The 5,586-nt window shown below is 41.5% G+C and overlaps 1 protein-coding gene and 1 pseudogene across 1 annotated transcript in view; one reads left to right on the top strand and one right to left on the bottom strand.

The window, feature by feature from the left end:
* Elovl7 (ELOVL fatty acid elongase 7) overlaps window positions 1–5,586 on the bottom strand; it is a 206,562-nt gene that overhangs the window by 151,772 nt on the left and 49,204 nt on the right. The gene's annotated exons all lie outside the window — the stretch shown is intronic.
* Window positions 2,882–3,427, top strand: LOC101587343 (annotated as a pseudogene).

Below are 5,586 nucleotides of genomic sequence, written 5' to 3'. Positions count from 1 at the left end.
TAGGTTGTTAACCATCCAGAAGACAAGCTTATTGTTATTATCAAATGATTTAGGCTATTAAGCTTAACCTCACTATCTCACTCATGCAGGCACTTATTTTTCTGAACTATCTCCCTGGCCCTATGTGTCTTAAAAACATGTGTGGCAGAGCCAGCAAGATGATTCAGCAGACTAAGTGCCTGCTTAGGCAAGCACAGGGATCCAGGTTCAATCCCCAGCATCACATGCTTCACCAGCCACGCCCTGGGCACACTGAGCTGGCCACTGAGTGTCTTGGTGATGCACGCCTGTAATCCCAGCACTGGGGAGGCTGAAAACAGGATCTTGACAAGTCTAAGCTGTGTAGTGAGACCCTGTACCAAATACATTTAAAAAGAAGAAAATTAACCCTGGAGGTGTGGTTGAATTGTATACATCAAGTGATTACTATTGTTGCATATTGCAGGTGAGATGTGGTTTATATTTTAGTTTATTAGAAATGTCTGAAAAGGAGTGAGTGTGAAGCAACTATTTGAAATTTGGAAAATCCCAAACTTTTTGGAAAGAAATTGTACTTCTCACATTTTCTTAAAGGTATAAGCATTATAATAGATACAGTTAAATTGAACCAAAACAATTGATGATGATGGAGCAAGTAATCATAACATGCAAAAAAGTGATACTCTAAGAAATTAAAAGATAAGATCCTGAAGTTTTTCTTCAATTGCATTCTATTTTGTACTCATATGAAATTTTAAAATGCAGTAAGTTTGGAATGGGTTAATCTTGTTTAGTATAAGTAAATGAGTCTGTAGACTGTGATGTCCCCAAACTAAAAAGTAGAGTGCATGTAATTGTGTTCCTTACGCTTGTAGTATTGGCAAAGCACTAATAAGCAGAAAATAAAGGAATTATTCAGTGTAAAAAAAAAGTGGCTGTAAAAATACATTGCCTACCCATAGACCCTTTCCCCCTCCATTCTGTATATATTTAAATATTTTAAATAACTTCTCTGCTTTTCCCTAGTTACCATCACGATTTTATACATGTTCGTTATATAACAGAGACTGCATGACACTGATTAAAGTCCTATAAAAGTAGTCTGGAATCAGGCTTTCCTTTGAGTTGCATATGTAACTAGACTCAGGATTATCATCTTCATAGAGAAGGCTGACTAACTTTTCTCTTTCTGTACAGTGGACACTTGCATTGGGTTAGGCTGGAGCTTTATTAAAAAAATAAAGAGAGGGAGGAAAGTACAGCAGGAAAGATGCACGAGGATGCTGGGCAGCCAGAGGGGTGGGTAGCAGTACATGCACCATCTTTTCTCAGCTGCTTAACATTCGCATGGCTGGTCATTGAGAATCACCCTTTGTATTGAAAAGAGAAGCCCTTCACTTTGCTACAGAAGGAAAGGGACTGCGGATGATTTCTTTGCCTCTTTTCTGGGACCAAAGGCAAGGACATACAGAAGACCCGGGGCCTTCAGGTCATAATGCAAACCACAGGTAGAGGCTGGGGAGCTGAGTCCATGTGGCCCATACGCAGCAAACCTCAAACTAAGTTGTTTTTCTGGTGTAACTTCTTTTCCGTATCTTTTCTGTGTTTCATTCCCACATCTTGCTGACATTTATGTGAGATGCTAAATATCCTCACAGTAAATTTCTGCTTAAAATAAGTAGAATCAATTTTCATTGGCTCAAAAGAATCTTGGCTCCCACAGAGATTTTCTTACATTGATAGTAGTTTTAAATAAAATGAAGCTTTTCTGTACTGATCATGAACAAAAGCTCATTTATGTTTTAAAGTTAAACTTTAAAATAGGACCAATATTGCATGATTCTCTTAGTAAGTAGGATCAGTTGACCTCATTCACATCTCATAAATTTGTTTGATAAAAAGGAAAACAAAACCTGTTTTTATTGCTGAAAAATATTAATTATATCAACAATAAATATCCCTAAGCACTTGAAGCCACATTAGCAAAGTAACAATTTCATTAAAATTCTTTTTAAAAATTAGATAGCCCAGTTCCTTCAAATAAAGAAATTTGGTATTTCTCCCCACCAAAAAAAGAAAGAAAGAAAGAAAGGAAGGAAGGAAGAAATTAGATTGTAAACGTACTGATTGGATGTTGTTTTAACTCGTTTTGTAAAGCTACCCCTTATATGCCCATTTTTAAATTCAAAGCATTAGTTAGGGAAGCAAGAGTGGCCACACTGGGCTGGGGAGGTAGCTCGGCAGTCTAAGCACCTGCCTGGCAGCACAAGGACCTGGGTTTGATCCCCAGTACCATAAGTCGTGGCAGCTCCAGGACCCTGGGCACACTGCGATGGTCCGGTAATGTGTGCCTGTAATCCCAGCACTGGGGAGACCCTGTACCAAATAAATCAATAAATAAGAGATTAAAAAGAAAAGTAACCACGGTAAACTTTTTTAAACTTATGTGACAGCAAAAAAGATCACATGCTCTTATGACATGACATCTAGAATGTGCGAAAATAAGTACAAATCTACATCATATCAAAGATAATGTTAGAATGTTAGCTATGGTAAGATGAAAAAATAGCTGTTTTATAGTCTAAAATTCAGGTGCTGCATGTATAACAGTGGGAAGAAAGTATATGTTGACTAAGTATATTAGAAATCAATACTCCCAGGGTATCTGGGGAAGATCTTACTCTACACTATGTATACCTAATTTTGCTCTTCATTTATATAGTGATTTTATAGTTTTCAACATGCTTGTAAAAATATTTAATTATCGTGGAAACCTTTTACAAATGACAAGGGAAAAGTTTTCTCTTATTATCTGTTTCTTTTTTGAAAGAATCATTTTGGTTTATGTTTTGTAGTCAACTTTAAAGAGAGTTGGCCGGCCTTGGAGCTCCAGTGACACAAGATGACGGCCACCACGGGCTCAGGAGTGAAAGCCTCTCACAATTTCCGACCGTTGGAAGAACCCAGAAAAGGCCAGAAAGGAGTAGGAGATGGCGCTGTTAGCTGGGGTCTAGCAGATGACGAAGACATGACACTTGCAAGATGGGCAGGGTTGGTAATTGGGCCTCCAAGAACAATTTGTGAAAACCAAATGCACAACCTTAAAATAGAACATAGACCTAAATACCCAGAAGCACCCCTCTTTGTAAAATTTGCAACAAAAATGAATATGAATGAAGTTAATAGTTGTTGTTTTTTTTTCAGAACCAGGGATTGGACTGAGACCTTTGTGTTTGCCAGGGAAGCGCTTATTCCACTGAGCCTTCTCTCTGGCCCTGAGTTAATAGTTCTAACAGAGTGGTGGAGCCAACAGCTGTATCAGTGCTAGCAAATTGGCAGAATTCATATAGCCATCAAAGTTGTTCTGCAAGAGCTTCGGTGCTTAATCATATCTAAAGAAAATATGAAACTTCCTCAGCCACCAGAAGGACAACGTTACAGCAGTTAATCAAAAACCCGACAGGCCCTCCCCACCAGCTCCAAACCCAATTCGGTTTAAACAGTCTTCATTTTTCCACAGTAGTAAATTTTCTAGTTATGTCTCATAGACCTCAAAGTACTGGAAAGGAAGCTCTCATTCAAGACAGTTTACCTTAAGACACCGTAAGGGATACTAACTTGTTGTCCACTTGAATATGTAAGTTGTGCTATACTAAATCATCCTGTCAGGTGTCACCACTGTCCACACAGTTGAACTTCTGGGATCAAGAAAGTGTGTTTGAATTGATCCCCTTCTGGACTGATGGGGCACACCTAGCTGAAAAGACGTGTCGCAGGATCACTTTGCTGCTGATTTCATGGCCCAGGGCTCTGCCTTCCCCCTCCCTAGCCCTCCTCTGCTGCCTGGAGCCCTGGCCTGGGTGGCTGGTTGAGGCCACATGAAAGCTTCAGGTTGCCACCTGTGGGACTACTGTTGAGTGTGGGGTGTTTTGCCCGTGCCCTGGCTTCTTTTTTTAAGTCTTAAGTGACACCCCCTTCCAAGCCATCAACCTGTCCTGCTCTCCTCCACTCCCACTCTTGGCAAAAGCATAGACTACAATCTCTGACCCACTCTGAAATTGGCATTTGGGTGAGGAAACCAGGGCTTTCCCCATCTCTCCCCCACCTTGATAGAGGGGTTCTGCTTTTCCCTCCCCCTCCTCCCCTTTGTCGCACTGTCACCCCCAGCACTCTCCACGCCCCTTCCTTCCTCTTCCAGAAGCCATCAGGTAAGGTTGGAAAGAGTCTCTGACCTCCCTCCTTTAGCTTTGGAATCACAGTCATTCATTCTCCACCAGCCTGGGAAATGAGTACCGGGCCCTGGGCTGCCGCCTGCTGCCACCATCAGCCGATCTCAGCTCAGGTGTGATGAGGTGAACAGAGCAACTGCTAGGGTCACGCAGACCTGCCAGCACCCCGGGTCCCTGTTGGGCAGACCAAGCGAGACCACCCAAAGACACTCCTAAGCACTCGCGGTCCATCTGGATTGTTCCCACTTCCCCACCCCCTCACTTTGGAGCCGGAGAAGGTTTACACAGGCTTTCAGGCCTTCGTTCAGGCGCCCTTGCCTCCATTTGGGTACAGTGCTTAGTCAGAACTTGAATAGAAGAACCCGGCAGGCAGGAATGGACTTTGGCTTCGGTAGAGCTGCTGCTTCTTACCTTTGCCGGGGACAAAGGAGCGGCTAGGTGTGCGGCAATCCCAGGGCTGTTGGCCTGGTCCCCTGGCCTCCTGTCCCCTGCAGCATCTTCCCACTGCCTGTTCAGAACAACTAACTGCTGAAATGTGGATACATGTGAAATAAAGGTAATTCATGGTGTTCTGAAGGTTTTTTTTTTTTTTTTTTTTTTTGTACGACTATCTTTTGAAGCAATAACTATCAAGTCTGAAAAGCAAAGACGTTTCCATTAATCTTTTTCTGGGGAAGACCTTAGCTCAAAGGATCTAACATTCTCTATAAAGTTTCTCTTAACAGTATTCCATAAGCAGCCTTTGTATTGTCAGACCATGCCTGATTGTAATAAAACAAAAAGAGTTAATAAAACTCTTTTGCATTAAAAGTTAATATATTATATATAGTATATTATCTATTAATAAATATTAACTATTCCCTTATTATTTTGCTAGGAAATTGCTGAATTGTTTTCATAAAATAGAAAAATGACAAGGGAAGCAAAATTATCTGTAAAGCAAACAAACCTGAACCTCAGCAAGATTAACAGGTTTTTCTAAGTCTGGATTTCCAAAGAGAAAGGCCAGAGCCAAGAAGCCCAGGTAGCTCTCTGAGTCAATCCACAGCCCCAAGTGTGGAGTCTAGAGCTCGGGGAGCCGCTTTATTTACTACAGAGTGGTTGCTGATGTCCCTGCGCATGAAGTCGCTTTTCTGGACCACGTTCCTTAGCACCTGTTCACTGTTCATGCAAAGGTCTGCTCTGTGGCTGAGCACAATCAGGTGGTGGGAGAGAATTAACTACCGGTATGAAAACACACTACCACAAGGTCACAAAACAGACCAATAAGGCATGAAAGAATAGCCAAAGGAGTTGAGACAGTCGTGGGTTTTTATTTTTATTTTTTAATGTTAAGCACCTTTAAGCAGAAACGTGTGTGTGTGTGTGTGTGTGTGTG

This window comes from Octodon degus, unplaced genomic scaffold (genome assembly GCF_000260255.1).
Source record: "Octodon degus isolate 3935 unplaced genomic scaffold, OctDeg1.0 scaffold00001, whole genome shotgun sequence".
NCBI classification, from domain to species: Eukaryota; Metazoa; Chordata; class Mammalia; order Rodentia; family Octodontidae; genus Octodon; species Octodon degus.
The sequence above is the reverse complement of the archived record's forward strand: the minus strand, read 5'-3'. Positions and strand labels throughout refer to the sequence as shown.